Source organism: Saimiri boliviensis, chromosome 7, assembly GCF_048565385.1.
Source record: "Saimiri boliviensis isolate mSaiBol1 chromosome 7, mSaiBol1.pri, whole genome shotgun sequence".
Lineage (NCBI taxonomy): Eukaryota > Metazoa > Chordata > Mammalia > Primates > Cebidae > Saimiri > Saimiri boliviensis.
In genome coordinates this window covers 28,859,023-28,873,015 of record NC_133455.1, presented here as the reverse complement: position 1 = coordinate 28,873,015, position 13,993 = coordinate 28,859,023, and the positions used below count along the sequence as shown (strand labels likewise).

Genomic DNA, 13,993 nt, shown 5'->3' with positions numbered 1-13,993 from the left:
TTTTTTTTTTTTTTTTTTTTTTTTTAACTCAGAGGCCCAGGTCACACTCCATACCAATAACATCAGAATGTCTGGTGGTGGGAGCCGGCACCGGGATTCTAAAGGTCATCACGTGATGACAACAGGTAGCAAAGTTCTGCCTTAGGGCATAGTCTAGTTTCTTCAGTAAAAACACACTTATTCCAAATTTGGTTCCAGAGTTGCCTTAAATTGTTTTTGCTCTCTTCTTAGGTTGGGGCGGCTATGAGCAGGCAGAGGTTGTGGTGTCACCCAATTAGGAGCTCTCAGTTTGCTAAGCCAATTAGCATAGGTTGCCAGGGCTGCACGAGGAGTGGATTTCTGCTTTGTCATTCTGACTCTGGCAGTTTGCCCGCCCGCTCGGCGCAGGGCGTGGCTTCTCGTAGTCTTCAGGAACCAGCATCCCTTTCACCCCAGTTTCCTTCAGTCCGGCGTTTGCAGCAGAGTGGAAGGAGTCCTGAAGGAGAGCCTGATGCCTTCATCATTCCCTAGTTCTTGTAAGCTCTGCGTTGGGTGAAACCAGACAAAGCCGAAAGCCCGGGGATGGGATCGCGCGGGTGATGGCCTGTCGGCGGGGACGAAACCATTGCGCCTGGGGGGAGTAGTGTGCGTCCCGGGGAAGGGGAGATTTATATTTTAAGGCGAATGCGAGCTGGCGGGAAGGCTTTTCCAAACCCAGGCAGGTTCGTGGCGTTTGCGGTTTCCACTCGGTCACACAAAGCGTCAACATGTGGTAGGTGAGACGGGCGCCTGTCGGCTGGGGTTTCCGTCCTTTTGCTCTTTGTAGAGACAGTTTGCAGACAGAGAAGAAAATGGTTATTGCATCGTTTCTTACAGAAACTGTCTTGAAATGCAGGACGACAACGTGATGGGTGGATTGACAGGTCCTTGACAGCATTAAGAAAGTGTAACTGGAATGCTTCTCCAGGAATTTTCACACCATTTAATCCTCAGAAATCTTGAGAGATTGGCAAAACACTTGGGGTCTCCACGTTTTACAAGTGGGGAAAGCAAGGCTCAGAAGGATCAAGTGGCATGTCCAGCTGGACACAGACTATTAAATGGGGCGGCGGCGACCCCAGGGCTTCCTCACTGTCTCAGGCGGTACAGGATAGTGATTAAGAGTAGGATTCAAACCCCACTGCCTGGGTTTGAATCCTGCCTCTGCTACTGAGTAGCTCCTTGGGCTTGGGCAAGTTTCTGAGCTTTTCTGTACCTGTTTCCCTGTCTGTACGTTTGGCCTGGTAATACCTACTTATAGAGTGGTTGTAAAGTTGAAATGTAAATATGTGTGAACCAGTATAGACATGTTAGCTACTATTATTACCATTAAACAGCTATACTTTTGAGTGTTGGTGTAATTTATGTCTCATGAATGGGCCTCATGTCAGTGTAACTGGAATCTGTATTCTCAACCGAGTTCAACCCTTTGTGAAATTTTACCATTTGTTCCTAGTCTCATCTGTAGCGTTGCGTATTGCTTCAGGATTCTTTTTAAGAAAGCACCAGGTAGACAGAGTGTTCTTAATTTTGCTCCACGGTTTCAAATTTCAAGGAAACATTGAAGTTGGATTTTGGCATTCAGTATAGATGCAGAGTTCAAAGCAAGATCAAATTGGAAGGTGTTCTGTGAAAGTTGAGATAAATGTATATTAAGCTTCTTAATTGAAGTTTTTCTGAATTCAGGATTCACCGGAAAGTAGGACGTTTAATTTTAGCGGGGCCGTCCAGTGATTTAACCCTGACCGGAACTCAGACATTTATATCTAGCCTTGAGGCCATATTTTCAGCTAGTGTGCAGATTTGCCGGGGTCAGAGTCCAAGCTTTATTGTGAGTTCTAGCCTTTGTCAGAATTGCAGCAAGTCATGCCTAACTTGCAAGGGAGCCACCCGAGGGCAATCGGTGCTTGCAGGGCAGGGACGGAAGCCCCGCCCGCCCCCGGTGCATTTCCCGCCGGGCCGCCGGGGAGGAGGACCTCACACGCTCCGCTCTGCTTTTGTGCCACAGAGGACGGTCGGGCCCTGGAAGGAGCGCTCTCGGAATTGGCCGCGGAAACCGACCTGCCGGCTGTGTTTGTGAAACAGAGAAAGATAGGCGGCTATGGTCCAACCTTGAAGGTAGGAGAGAGTAACATGTCTTTTTAAACGGGGGATGGGCTCCTGGAGCCCAGCGTGGTCACAGCTTGCCTTTTAAAGCCAGCGTGGATGTGACCCTCCGGAGGGGCGCAGCGCTGGAAAATGACGAAGAAACGCTCATGGGCTAGCGCATGTGTTAATCGAAGTTGATCAGACAGACACATTTCACATCCTGGGAAACTTGAAATTTCTATTTTTATCTTTTAAAATAGCTGTTAAAAAACGTCCTTTTTTCCCCGTTTCCCCTTCTTTCCCTCCCAGTTGTAAATAATTTTTTTGGGCAGCAATGTCATCTGCTAAATGTTGTTTAGGGAAGTCCTGAGAAAAGGGGATCAGGAAATGCTTATCTTTGTTATCACGGCGGCCCGGAATCTTCCACTTAATTCTCTCGGGGTAGGCGGACCCGGAAACCCCAGGCTCTGAGGAGACCAACCAGGAATCTCTTGGGGTGACTTCGTTTTCCTTCAGGTGTCTCTTTTTTAGCCCAGAGTTAACAGTTGGTTGGAGGGAAAGGAAGAAATTTTCCCTTTGGCTGGTAGCAAACACCGTGGAAATCCTTCCTTAGACCTACGCCACTGAGGGATTTATAGCCTCCAATGTTGGAAAAATGCTTGGAGGCTGGGTACATGTTTAAGGGAACAGGACACCTGGGTGATATTCTGTATCACCTGTGGTAGATTACCACGTTAGAAAACCTCCCCTAATGTCATCACCACGATCCATCTGATTTTTGCCCTTATCCATTTATATCTATGTAATTTTTTTTTTTTTTGAGACGGAGTTTCATTCCTGTTGCCCTGGCTAGAGTGCAATGGCGCCATGTTGGCCGGGCGCCATCTCGGCCCATCGCAACTTCTGCCTCGCGGGTTCAAGCGATTCTCCTGCCTCAGCCTCCCGAGTAGCTGGGATTACAGGTATGCACCACCATGGCCAGCTAATTTTGTATTTTTAGTAGAGGCGGGTTTTCTCCATGTTTGCCAGGCTGTTCTCGAACTCCTGACCGCAGGTGATCTGTCCACCTCGGCCTCCCAAAGTGCTGGGATTACAGGCGTGAGCCACGGCGCCTGGCCTATATCTCTGTAATTTTTAAGAAAGGAAAACATTGCTTTCTTAGAAGTAAATGTAAAATACTTGAGGCCTGCATTAAATGTAAAAATATATTTAGTTGTGTTGCAGCCTTAGGAAAAACACTAATAATTTGAGTTTGCATTTTTTACTTTGTCTTCTAAAAGTATTTTATTTATTTTTGACATAGTTATAGGGAATGGATCTAGGCTTCAAACACAGCAAATTAATGGAAACAAATTAATGGAAATACAGAGGCTTTCCCGATTAGTTAAAATATATTGTGTTACCCAGACCTTTAGTTTGCAGATAGAATGAGACAACGATCTATTATATTAATATTCCTTGTTGGCCGGGCACAGTGGTTCACACCTGTAAACCCAGCACTTTGGGAGGCCAAGGCAAGTGGATCGCTTTGAGCTCAGGAGTTCTAGACCAGCCAGGGAACATGGTGAAACCCCGTCTCTACTAAAAATTAAAAAATTAGCTGGGGCGTGGTGGCGCATGCCTGTGGTCCCAGCTACTCTGGGACTGAGGCAGAGGCTGGAGAATCGCTTGAACCTGGGAGATGGAGGTTGCAGTGAGCTGAGATTGCACCACTGCACTCTGGTCTAGGTGACAGAATGAGACCTTGCATCAAAAAAAAAAATGTATCTATCTATCTATCTATATATCTATATATATATGTACATATGTATATGTCTTCCTGTCTGATTATTCTGTTCTTTTCACCTCTGCTGTAAGTTTACATTTACAAAGTTATATTGTAATTTGATCTTTACGTCATCGTACTGATGCTCCTGGTTTTAATGGCATTTAGTGGAAAAAGAGTCATTCTGGGCCAGGTGAGGTGGCTCACGCCTGTAATCCCAGCACTTTGGGAGGCTGAGGTGGGCAGATCACCTGAGGTCAGGGGTTTGAGACCAGCCTGGCCAACATGGTGAAACGTCATCTCCACTAAAAATATCAAAATTAGCCGGGCATGGTGGTGCATGCCTGTAATCCCAGCTACTTGGGAGGCCGAGGCAGGAGAATCATTTGAACCCTGGGGCGGTGGAGTTTTCAGTGAGCTGAGATCACACTACTACATTCCAGCTTGGGCGACACAGCATGACTCCGTCTCAAAATAAAGAAAAATAAAAAAAGAGTCGTTCTGTTTTATAACCTTTGGCATTCACTTAATTGATTTGCTCTGATGTTCTGATTTTTTTTTTAATTAAAAACTTTCTTTTCTTCAGAGGTGGGGAGGGTTCTCACCATATTGTCCAGAATGGTCTTGAACTCTTGGGCTCAAGTGATAATCACACCTGGGCCTCCCAAAGTGCTGGAGCTCCAGGTGTGAGCCACTGTGTGTGCCGGCCTGATCAGATGTTTTCAATTCCATATGATCACAGTAAATTTCAGACATTTAGTGAGGTACAGTGCCATGAATGTAAAGCATACCACCAAGAACACTTTAAATTATTTAGCATATTTCTTAAGTAGACTTATTCTACTTTGTGCCATTTTATTTATTTATTTTTTTAATGAGTGCTTAGCACTTTTAATAACTGCTAAGAAATGGAAGAAGAGAAACAGCAAGGTAAGGACTACAGGTTTGAAAGGTCTGTGAGCTTTCAGCCAGTTATTGCCCACATTTGGGGCCAAATGGTGGGTTTTGAAAATCTTTTTTTTTTTTTAATTCTTTGTCATAAACAAGCTTTAGTATTTTTTCTTTTTTGCGGGGGTTGAAAATCTTAAGGGAGCCTTGGGTTTCAGTGGAGAAAGGCATTTATTTAGTGGAGAATTGTGTGCTTATAGTCCTAAAGTCCACACCTTTAAAAAGGTTAAGATTTCATACTTTAATTGCAAGATAAACAACAGAAGGAGCTCTTCAAAATGTCCACTTTTCCTTTTTTTTCTTTTTTTTAAATATTGTTTCTTCCTCATCCCCTTTTCCCTGAATAAACAACAGCAGCAAAACCTACCTTGCTGGCTGGGCGCGATGGCTCAAGCCTGTAATCCCAGCACTTTGGGAGGCCGAGGCGGGTGGATCATGAGGTCAAGAGATCGAGACCATCCTGGTCAACATGGTGAAACCCCGTCTCTACTAAAAATACAAAAAAATCAGCTGGGCATGGTGGCGCGTGCCTGTAATCCCAGCTACTCAGGAGGCTGAGGCAGGAGAATTGCCTGAATCCAGGCGGCGGAGGTTGCGGTGAGCCGAGATCGCGCCATTGCACTCCAGCCTGGGTAATAAGAGTGAAACTCCGTCTCAAAAAAAACAAAAAACAAACAAACAAAAAACCTACCTTGCTTTCACAGTGAGTGTAGAAGGCAAGGGAGAAAGAATCCTGTTGGAAGAAATTGGTGAGCCTAGGTGACTCCCTTGTTAAAGGATGAAGGTTTTCCAAAAGAGTGTTCCATAAAAGTGTAGTCTCCAGACCACCTGCTCAGAATCCCCTCGAGTACTCATTAAACATGAATGCTCAGGCTTTACCTGAGTTTTTTTTGACGTAGACTCTGGAAGGAGGTAGGAATCTGCCTTTGTTTTTTTTGAGATGGAGTTTCGCTCTTGTTGCCCAGGCTGGGAGTGCAGTGGCACAGTTTCTAGCCCACTGCAACCTCCACCTCCTGGCTTTAAGTGATTATCCTACCTCAGCCTCCCAAGTAGCTGAGATTACAGGCATGCCCCATCACACCTGGCTAATTTTGTATTTTTTTTTTTTAGTAGAGACGGTTTTGCTGTATTGGCCAGGCTGGTCTCGAACTCCTGACCACAGGTGACCCATCCACCTTGGCCTTCCAAAGTGCTGGGATTACAGGCATGAGCCACTGCGCCCGGCCTCCTTTCATTTTTTGAGACAAGGTCTGGCTCCATCACCTAGGCTGGAGTGCAGTGGTGCAATCTCCACTCATTGCAACCTCTGCCTTCTGGTCTTAAGCTGTCTTCTCACCTCCCAGGTAGCTGGGACTACAGGTGCACACCACCACAACCAGCTTACTTTTGTATCTTTTGTATAAAGGGAGTTACACCATGTTGCTCAGGCTGGTATCTAATTCGTGAGCTGAAGCCCTGCTTTGGCCTCCCAAAGGCATGAGCCACCGCACCCAGCCAGGTCTCCATTCAGTTCTAACTTATAAAGTTTCCGGAAATCAGAATCTGAACTGAATAGACATCAGGAAATGAGTGGTAATTGAGTAACTCTCCATCCATCCCCATTCTTTTTTTTTTTTTTTTTTTTGAAATGGAGTTTCGCTCTTGTTACCCAGGCTGGAGTGCAATGGCGCGATCTCGGCTCACCGCAACCTCCGCCTCCTGGGTTCAGGCAATTCTCCTGCCTCAGCCTCCTGAGTAGCTGGGATTACAGGCATGCACCACCATGCCCAGCTAATTTTTTGTATTTTTAGTAGAGACGGGGTTTCACCATGTTGACCAGGTTGGTCTCGATCTCTCGACCTCGTGATCCACCCGCCTCGGCCTCCCAAAGTGCTGGGATTACAGGCTTGAGCCACCGCGCCCGGCCCTTTTTTTTTTTTTTGAGATGGGGTTTCACCATGTTGGTCAGGCTGGTCTTGAACTCCCAACCTCAGGTGATCTGCCTGCCTTGGCCTCCAAAGTGCTTGGATTACAAGCGTGAGTCACTACGCCTGGCCCCATCCCTTTTCTTAACTACTCTTTACTTCAGAGGCTACTAGAACTTGACAGAAAACACAATTTGTTTTGTTTTTTTCCTCTGAAAAAATCTCTTCCTTTTTGTAGGCATAGTAATTTATTTACGTTTGGCTTGATTAAAGTTGAGGCCTGGCGGGGCTGGTGGCTAACGCCTGTCATCCCAGCACTTTGGGAGGCCAAGGCAGATAGATCACAAGGTCAGGAGATGTAGACCATCCTGGCCAACCTGGTGAAAACTCTCTCTACTAAAATACAAAAAATTAGCCGGGCGTAGTGGCACGTGCCTATAGTCACAGCTACTTGGGAGGCTGAGGCAGGGGAATTGCTTGAACCCAGGAGGTAGAGATTGCTTGTGATTGGAGTGAGCTGAGATCGCGCCACTGCACTCCAGCCTAGTGACAGAGCAAGACTGTCTCAAAAAAAAAGTTGAGGCCTGAGAAAAACTGGAGGACTGTTTTGAAGTTGAGGGAAGTGACAGGTTCTCTGGCCTATGTTAGAAGGAAGTAAGGGGTTAGGACTACCAAGTTTTAAAAGAGTCTTAGATTGTTAGAACTGCAAATAAATGTATTTGGTGCTGGTGTTAGTGGAATTTTACTGGTTGTAGAGTCATGTTGAGACCCTCTTCCCACTTTTACTAAGTGACAACACAAACTTCTTTTTTGCTGTGTATCTCTTCTTTAACAGGTACATCAAAATTCTGGTGGTACAGGCTTCAGATTTTTTGTCACTTCTCCTGTTTACTCACCAGCACCTGACTGTTCTAAGCATCAGCCTCTTGCCCCTATTTACTTTTGCTTAGACCATTTCATTAGTCTTTAACTGGCCTCCCACTTCAGATTTCCCTCCTCTTCCAGTGACATCTTCCTGATTGCTGCTCACTGGCCCCAGATCTGCATCCGAAATGAAGTGGGAGCTCCTTAGCTTGGTATTCAATGCCCTCCAGGGTCTAGGCCCAACCTGCTTGTCTGGTTATCTACTGCTCTGCTCCCTCACTTACGGGAGGCTCCTGGGAATACCATTAAGGCTGAAATATTTCTCCCTACAATTTTCTTCCTTGCTTCTATTCTTTATTTCAACACCTATCTTCTCTTCCTACCCCAATCCACCTTTCTAACTGCCTAACTGTTCAGAATACAAGACCAAAGTTTTACATGCCTTTCCTCCTCTGTTCTCACGGCACTCTCACAAATCTTTACCTTTGGAAAAGGAGGAATCGCCAATGATAGTTTTTTTGGCTTATATATTGAGGTCAGAGAGCTAGTCTTATTCTTTTTGCTTGTGCTCCTAGGCATAAGTTAGAGTCCAGCAGATATCTAAGTGAATAGGCCTTTTAATGATTGTAACTTTCATTTATTGAATGCCTATTATGTGCTAGACTCTAAATGCTGTAATAGAGAGGCTGGGCGGAGTGGCTCACGACTGTAATCCCAGCACTTTGGGAGACCCAGGCGGTTAGATCACCTGAGGTCAGGAGTTCAAGACCAGCCTGGCCAACATGGTGAAACCCTGTCTCTACTAAAATTATAAAAATTAGCAGGGTATGGTGGTGCATGCCTGTAATTCCAGCTACTTAGGAAGCTGAGGAAGGAGAATCGCTTGAACCAGTGAGGTGGAGGTTGGAGTGAACCAAGATCGCACCACTGCAGTTCAGCCTGCCTGATGGGAGTGAGACTCTATCTCAAAAAAAGAAAAAAAAAAAAACTTAGTTGATTAAATCATCACAACAGTCCTGTGAAGGAGGTGGTATTACCAGGTTTACAGATGAGAAATGAAGGCCTTGAGAATTTTTTTATTTCTTAAATAGAGTTTCGCTCTTGTTGCCCAGGCTAGAGTGCAATGGCATGATCTCAGCTCACCAGAACCTCCACCTCTCAGGTTCAAATGATTCTTCTTTCTCAGCCTCCTGAGTAGCTGGGATTACAGGCATGCGCCACCACGCCCAGCTAATTTTGTATTTTTAGTAGAGATGGGGTTTCTCCATGTTGGTCAGGCTGGTCTCAAACTCCTGACCTCAGGTGATCCACCTGCCTCAGCCTCCCAAAGTGCTGAGTGAGGCCTTGAGAATTTAGGGAGCTTGCCCAGATTACACAGCTAGTTAAGCTGCAGAGTCAGGGCTGGAACCTAGGCCTGCTTGCCCGCAAAGCTCACTCTTGTGTACTCATACTTCTGGCACTTGGCTTTATGTTGTTGCTATTAAGATACATGCTTGTGTCCTTGATAAGATTGTGTGGTGTGCTCATGATTCAGGGTCAGGCCCATGCAAATCTTGGTATTCCTTGCATAGTGCTGGCATATGGCAGGTGTTCATTCATTACATGCTTGCTGAATGAACTTCATTCTTCTGTGTCTACCTCCACCTTCCTTTAGGAGAAGAATGATATATTTTAGTATCTTCCATATATGGAAAAAAATTTCTTTAGAGCCAGGGTCTTGCTCTCACCCAGGCTGGAGTGCGGTGGCACTATCATGGCTCACTGCAGTCTCGACATCCTCCTAGACTCAAGCAATCCTCTTGCCTCAGCCTCCTGAGTATCTGGGACTACAGGCACATACTGCCACACCTGGCTAATTTTTAATTTTTTTGTAGAGATAAGGTCTTTACAAAAGACTTTTATTTGGCCTAGGCTATTTTTATTTTTTGAGATGGAATCTTACTCTGTCACCCAGGCTGGAGTGCAGAGGCACGGTCTCAGCTCCCTGCAACCTCTGCCTCCTGGGTTCAAACCACTCTCCTGCCTCAGCCTCCCGAGTAGCTGGGACTACAGGCATGCTCCACCACACCCAGGTAATTTTTGTATTTTTAGTAGAGACAGGGTTTCATCTTGTTGATCAGGCTGGTCTCAAACTCCTGACTTCGTGATCCGCCCGCCTCAGCTTCCCACAGTGTTGGGATTACAGATGTGAGCCACTGTGCCCAGACGGCTTATTTTTTAATACCTAGTGGCATTCAGTAAATATGTGTTGAGTGAATGGATGGTGGTAGGGCCGAAAGAGACTCACTTAAAGGATTTAGCTCTAAGGTATCTGTTTTTATTGAAGACGAACTGACTATCAGGAACCAAGCTCTAGGTTGTTCAGAAGAGATTCTAGGCAGCATATTGGAAAGCAGTTCAGAATGAAAAGCTGTATGACAGCATCATTGTCTGCCTTCAGCATTTTATGCAGATGTGTCCAGGTCAGTTGGGAAGGAAGTCACTTGACATCTATTTAGCTAGTATTTATTGACCACCTGTGTTGACCTAGGCACTATCTTTGTAATCTATAACACAAGTCTGTAGAGCAATAAAGCGAGGTACTTATTTAAAAATTGATTTGTCAGACTGGGCATGGTGGCTCACACCTATAATCCCAGGCAGGCGGATCACTTGAGGTCAGGAGTTTGAGACCAACCTGGCGAACATGGTGAAACCCCTTGTCTACTAAAAATAGAAAAAATTAGCCGGGTGTGGTGGTGGGTGCCTGTAATCCCAACTACTCAGGAGGATCACTTGAACTCGGGAGGCAGAGGTTGCAATGAGCTGAGATCAAGCCACTGCACCCCAGCCTGGATGATACACATTTATTTTATTTTATCAAAAAATAAATAACAAGTGCTCGTATATGATTTTGTTTTTGTTTATATGGCAGAGTGAAACATCTGATAGACCCATGTTAGAATTGCTGAAGAAAGTAAGTGGAAACTAATAATGCAGATATTTCCATCTGATCCCTTAGTGAAGTTCCTTGAATCCTGCGTCCTTTAGTAGCTACATACCCAGTGCTTTCTTACTCTCCCTGTCTATCAAAATAACACTACTAGTCATTGTTGTCATCTGAGGTGTTGTGGAGGCTCTTGCAACCTTAAAGGTTCTGTTCTTTTCATCTCACACCCTTGTTTATATTCTTGAGGCTTGGCAAGTCAGCCAGCACTGGGTTTTTAAAGTGTCATTAAGTATATGATTTGACCACAGAGCAAGGGTGGAGGTTTTATCTAAACCAAAGTATTTCAATTAAGTGGGTCCAGATTATTTAGTGAGACTCTTTTACTTCTCTAATAATAATGCCATCTTATTTGAATAAAGTAGTTATTCAAAGCCTCTTTTGGTTACTAGATTTAAAAGAATCTGCTGAAATCTAAGGAGCTATTCCTGAGAAAAATGCACATAAATAATTTTGTATATAAACTCATTCTGTCTGTGGATCTGCTTAACTATACACACTTTGAATAGTTGAAGCCTTAGTAAATTTTTTTTATTTTGTTATATGGGAAATTTCTTTCCACCAATATTTGTTATAGTGGAACATATTCCTGTGTTCCTCCTTAGTGATTTAACCTTTAAAATATTTTTTCTGGGACTGGGCATGGTGGCTTACACCTGTAATCCCAGCACTATGGAAGGCTGAGACAGGTGGATCACAAGGTCAGGAGTTCGAGACCAGCGTGCCAAACGTGGTGAAACCCCGTCCCTACTAAAAATACAAAAATTAGCCGGGCATGGTGGAGCACGCCTGTAGTCCCAGCTGCTCGGGAGGGTGAGGCAGGAGAATGGCTTGAACCCTGGAGGCAGAGGCTGCAGTGAGCCGAGATTGAGCCACTGCACTCCAGCCTGGACGACAGAGTGAGACTCAGTCTCAAAAAAAAGTTTTCTGTTCTTAAAGCAACATTCAGAAGTGAAACTACTGGTTTGTATACAGTTTTTTTCCATTTGCTATCTGTGGGATTATTTGATATATTAAGTACTTACTCAGTAGTTGAAAACACTGTCAGATACATTATTTTCATTTACTATAGTAATTATATGGTTTAAATACAGTTGTCCATTGGTATCCTCAGGGGTTGGTTCCAGGACCTTTGCGAATACCCAAGTTCATACATACTCAAGTCCTAAAGTCTACCCTGTGGAGCCAGCATATATGGGAAGTTAGCTCTCCGTATTCACAGGTTTCATGTCTCGCAAATACAGTATTTTTTTTTTTTTATTTCTTACAAGCTTTTTTCTCTTTAAGGAGCAGGCAGAGTTGGGTAAATGCTGTATTTTTTATTGCTTTTGGTATAAGTGGATCTGCACAGTTCAAAGCTGTTTTGTTTAAGGGTCAACAGTAGTAGTGTTCCTGTCTTACAAATGAAGATGCTGGAGGCTGAGAGGTTAAGCAAGCTGGCTAAGATAATACCAAGAGCTAATAAGCCAAGACTGGAATAGAGATTGTCTCTTCCCACAATCTGTGGTCTTTTCAGAAACTAATTTTCATTTAAAAAAACATACAGATATCTTTTTTCTCTAATAGATACCTGTCCTTAGCAAAGTTTACTTTTAATAATAAAAAAACAAGAAAAACAAAGTATATACCTACAAAAATAACTTTAAAGAAAATTAAGATGAAAGAGAAACTATCTAACATCCTGCTACTCTGGCAAATTAGACTAGGACTTTTACCACATTTCTTTACGACTCAATGTTAAAACAGAAGCCCTGGTGGTGTGAAGGGAAAAAAGCTGCTATGAAAGAAGGAACAGAAAAGTTTAGGGAGGTAGCTGATAGGATAAGTATATATGTTAGAGTGTAGGACTCAAACTTGACCTGGGTTTGGCTCTAAAAAGTCTCTTAGAAATCCGTTTGTTATAGATAAGTCCTACAGCAAAACCTCACTGGAAAAAAATATACTCCATGTGACATCTTCCTTTATTTGGTTACAGGGAGACATGTGACGTTTGTCATCCATGTTATCACGTTTGTGTTGTGCAGTATGGGTTGTGGGAAAGAACTTAGGAATGCTTGGAATTAACTTAAACTAGAAAAGGGACTGAAAAATAATATAGGAGAAAAGATTGAAGAAAAGAGGAAAGGAAATGGAGGGTTGTAATGAACCCAGGGTAGTTGAGCAAAGAAAGAGGAAAAAGGGCAAAGAGGGGAGCTAAATGATCTGTGAGGCAACTGAGTCTCATGGTTGCCTGAACTAGTCTATACTGTGGGAAGAAGTAGACTCTACTGATTTCTTTGAAGTACCAGTGCACTTCTTGCTTTCTATTCCTAGTCATAGACAAATTTACCAGTAACTTGAAATTATGTAGTGCAGTTTCTTCTTTTTAAGCTGCATTTAAATAATTATTAGTAGCACTTGGACCTTAGGTTAGAGAATCACTGTTTAATGATTTAATTTAAAGATTTCACCAGCACGGAAAACGCATTCTTTATATGATTGGGGAAAATTATTAGATTTGAGATTGTTTTACTTTGTAGCACTGTCTAAAGGCAGATTTTTAAAGGTGGCATATAATACAAGTCTGCCTTTCTTAGGATGATTGAAGTTACATGTTGTTAAAGTTCTTGGGGAATCTAGCATAGAATGCATTCAGCCCTGTAAATCACAACTTAATAATGCTTGCCTTGATATGCTCTGTTGCTCTGAGGAAGTTGTGTGGGCTGTTATCTCCTGAGAAATCCCTATAATGGTATTAGTAATACTTTATAAGTAGGTTGGGAGAATATAGTTTTCTAAGGCATTTTGAAATTCTTAGATGAAAGGCTCTTTATGTGGCAAATTGGTGTCAGCCTGTTTTCCTTCCTCTGAGCCAGGAGAAAGTAGGCATCATAGGGTGGGAAGGGTTGGCTTGTCTTTCAGAGTTCTTTAATAAATAGCTTCTGTTGAATTTAAAGTGGATGTCAGAAGCTCCCAAGAATATTGTTCAGTGTAAAAGCAGACTTTTTGGGATTTGGGTCTTGGAATGCCTTTTATTTTTTTATTTTTTTGAAACAGAATCTCGCTCTTGTCCAGGCTAGAGTGCAGTGGTGTGATCTTGGCCCACTGCAACCTCCGCCTCAAATGATTCTCCTGCCTCAGCCTCCTGAGTAGCTGGCACTACTGGCGTCCCCACCACACTAGGCTAATTTTTGTACTTTTAGTAGAGACGGGGTTTCGCCATGTTGCCCAGGCTGATCTTGAACTCCTGATCTCAAGTGATCCTCCCGCCTCAGGTAATCTGCCCGCCTCCTTAAGTGCTGGGATTACAGCTGTGAGCCACCGAGCCTTGGCATTCTTAACTGTATTTTCATCTAAGATTTAAAACAGGTTTAGGCCGGGCGCGGTGGCTCAAGCCTGTAATCCCAGCACTTTGGGAGGCCGAGGTGGGTGGATCACGAG

General features: G+C 43.9%; 1 protein-coding gene across 3 annotated transcripts in view; it reads left to right on the top strand.

Moving 5' to 3' along the window:
- Positions 1–395: 395 nt before the first annotated feature.
- Positions 396–13,993, top strand: part of TXNRD1 (thioredoxin reductase 1) — a 63,423-nt gene continuing 49,825 nt past the window's right edge. Inside the window, exons 1-2 of one of the 3 annotated variants that reach the window (XM_003929631.4) lie at positions 396–515; positions 2,027–2,136. The gene's annotated coding sequence lies outside the window, so the exon portion shown is untranslated. Of the gene's footprint in view, positions 516–732; positions 752–2,026; positions 2,137–13,993 lie in introns of those variants that run through there. The other 2 variants (XM_074402306.1, XM_003929633.4) reach the window with 2 other exon arrangements.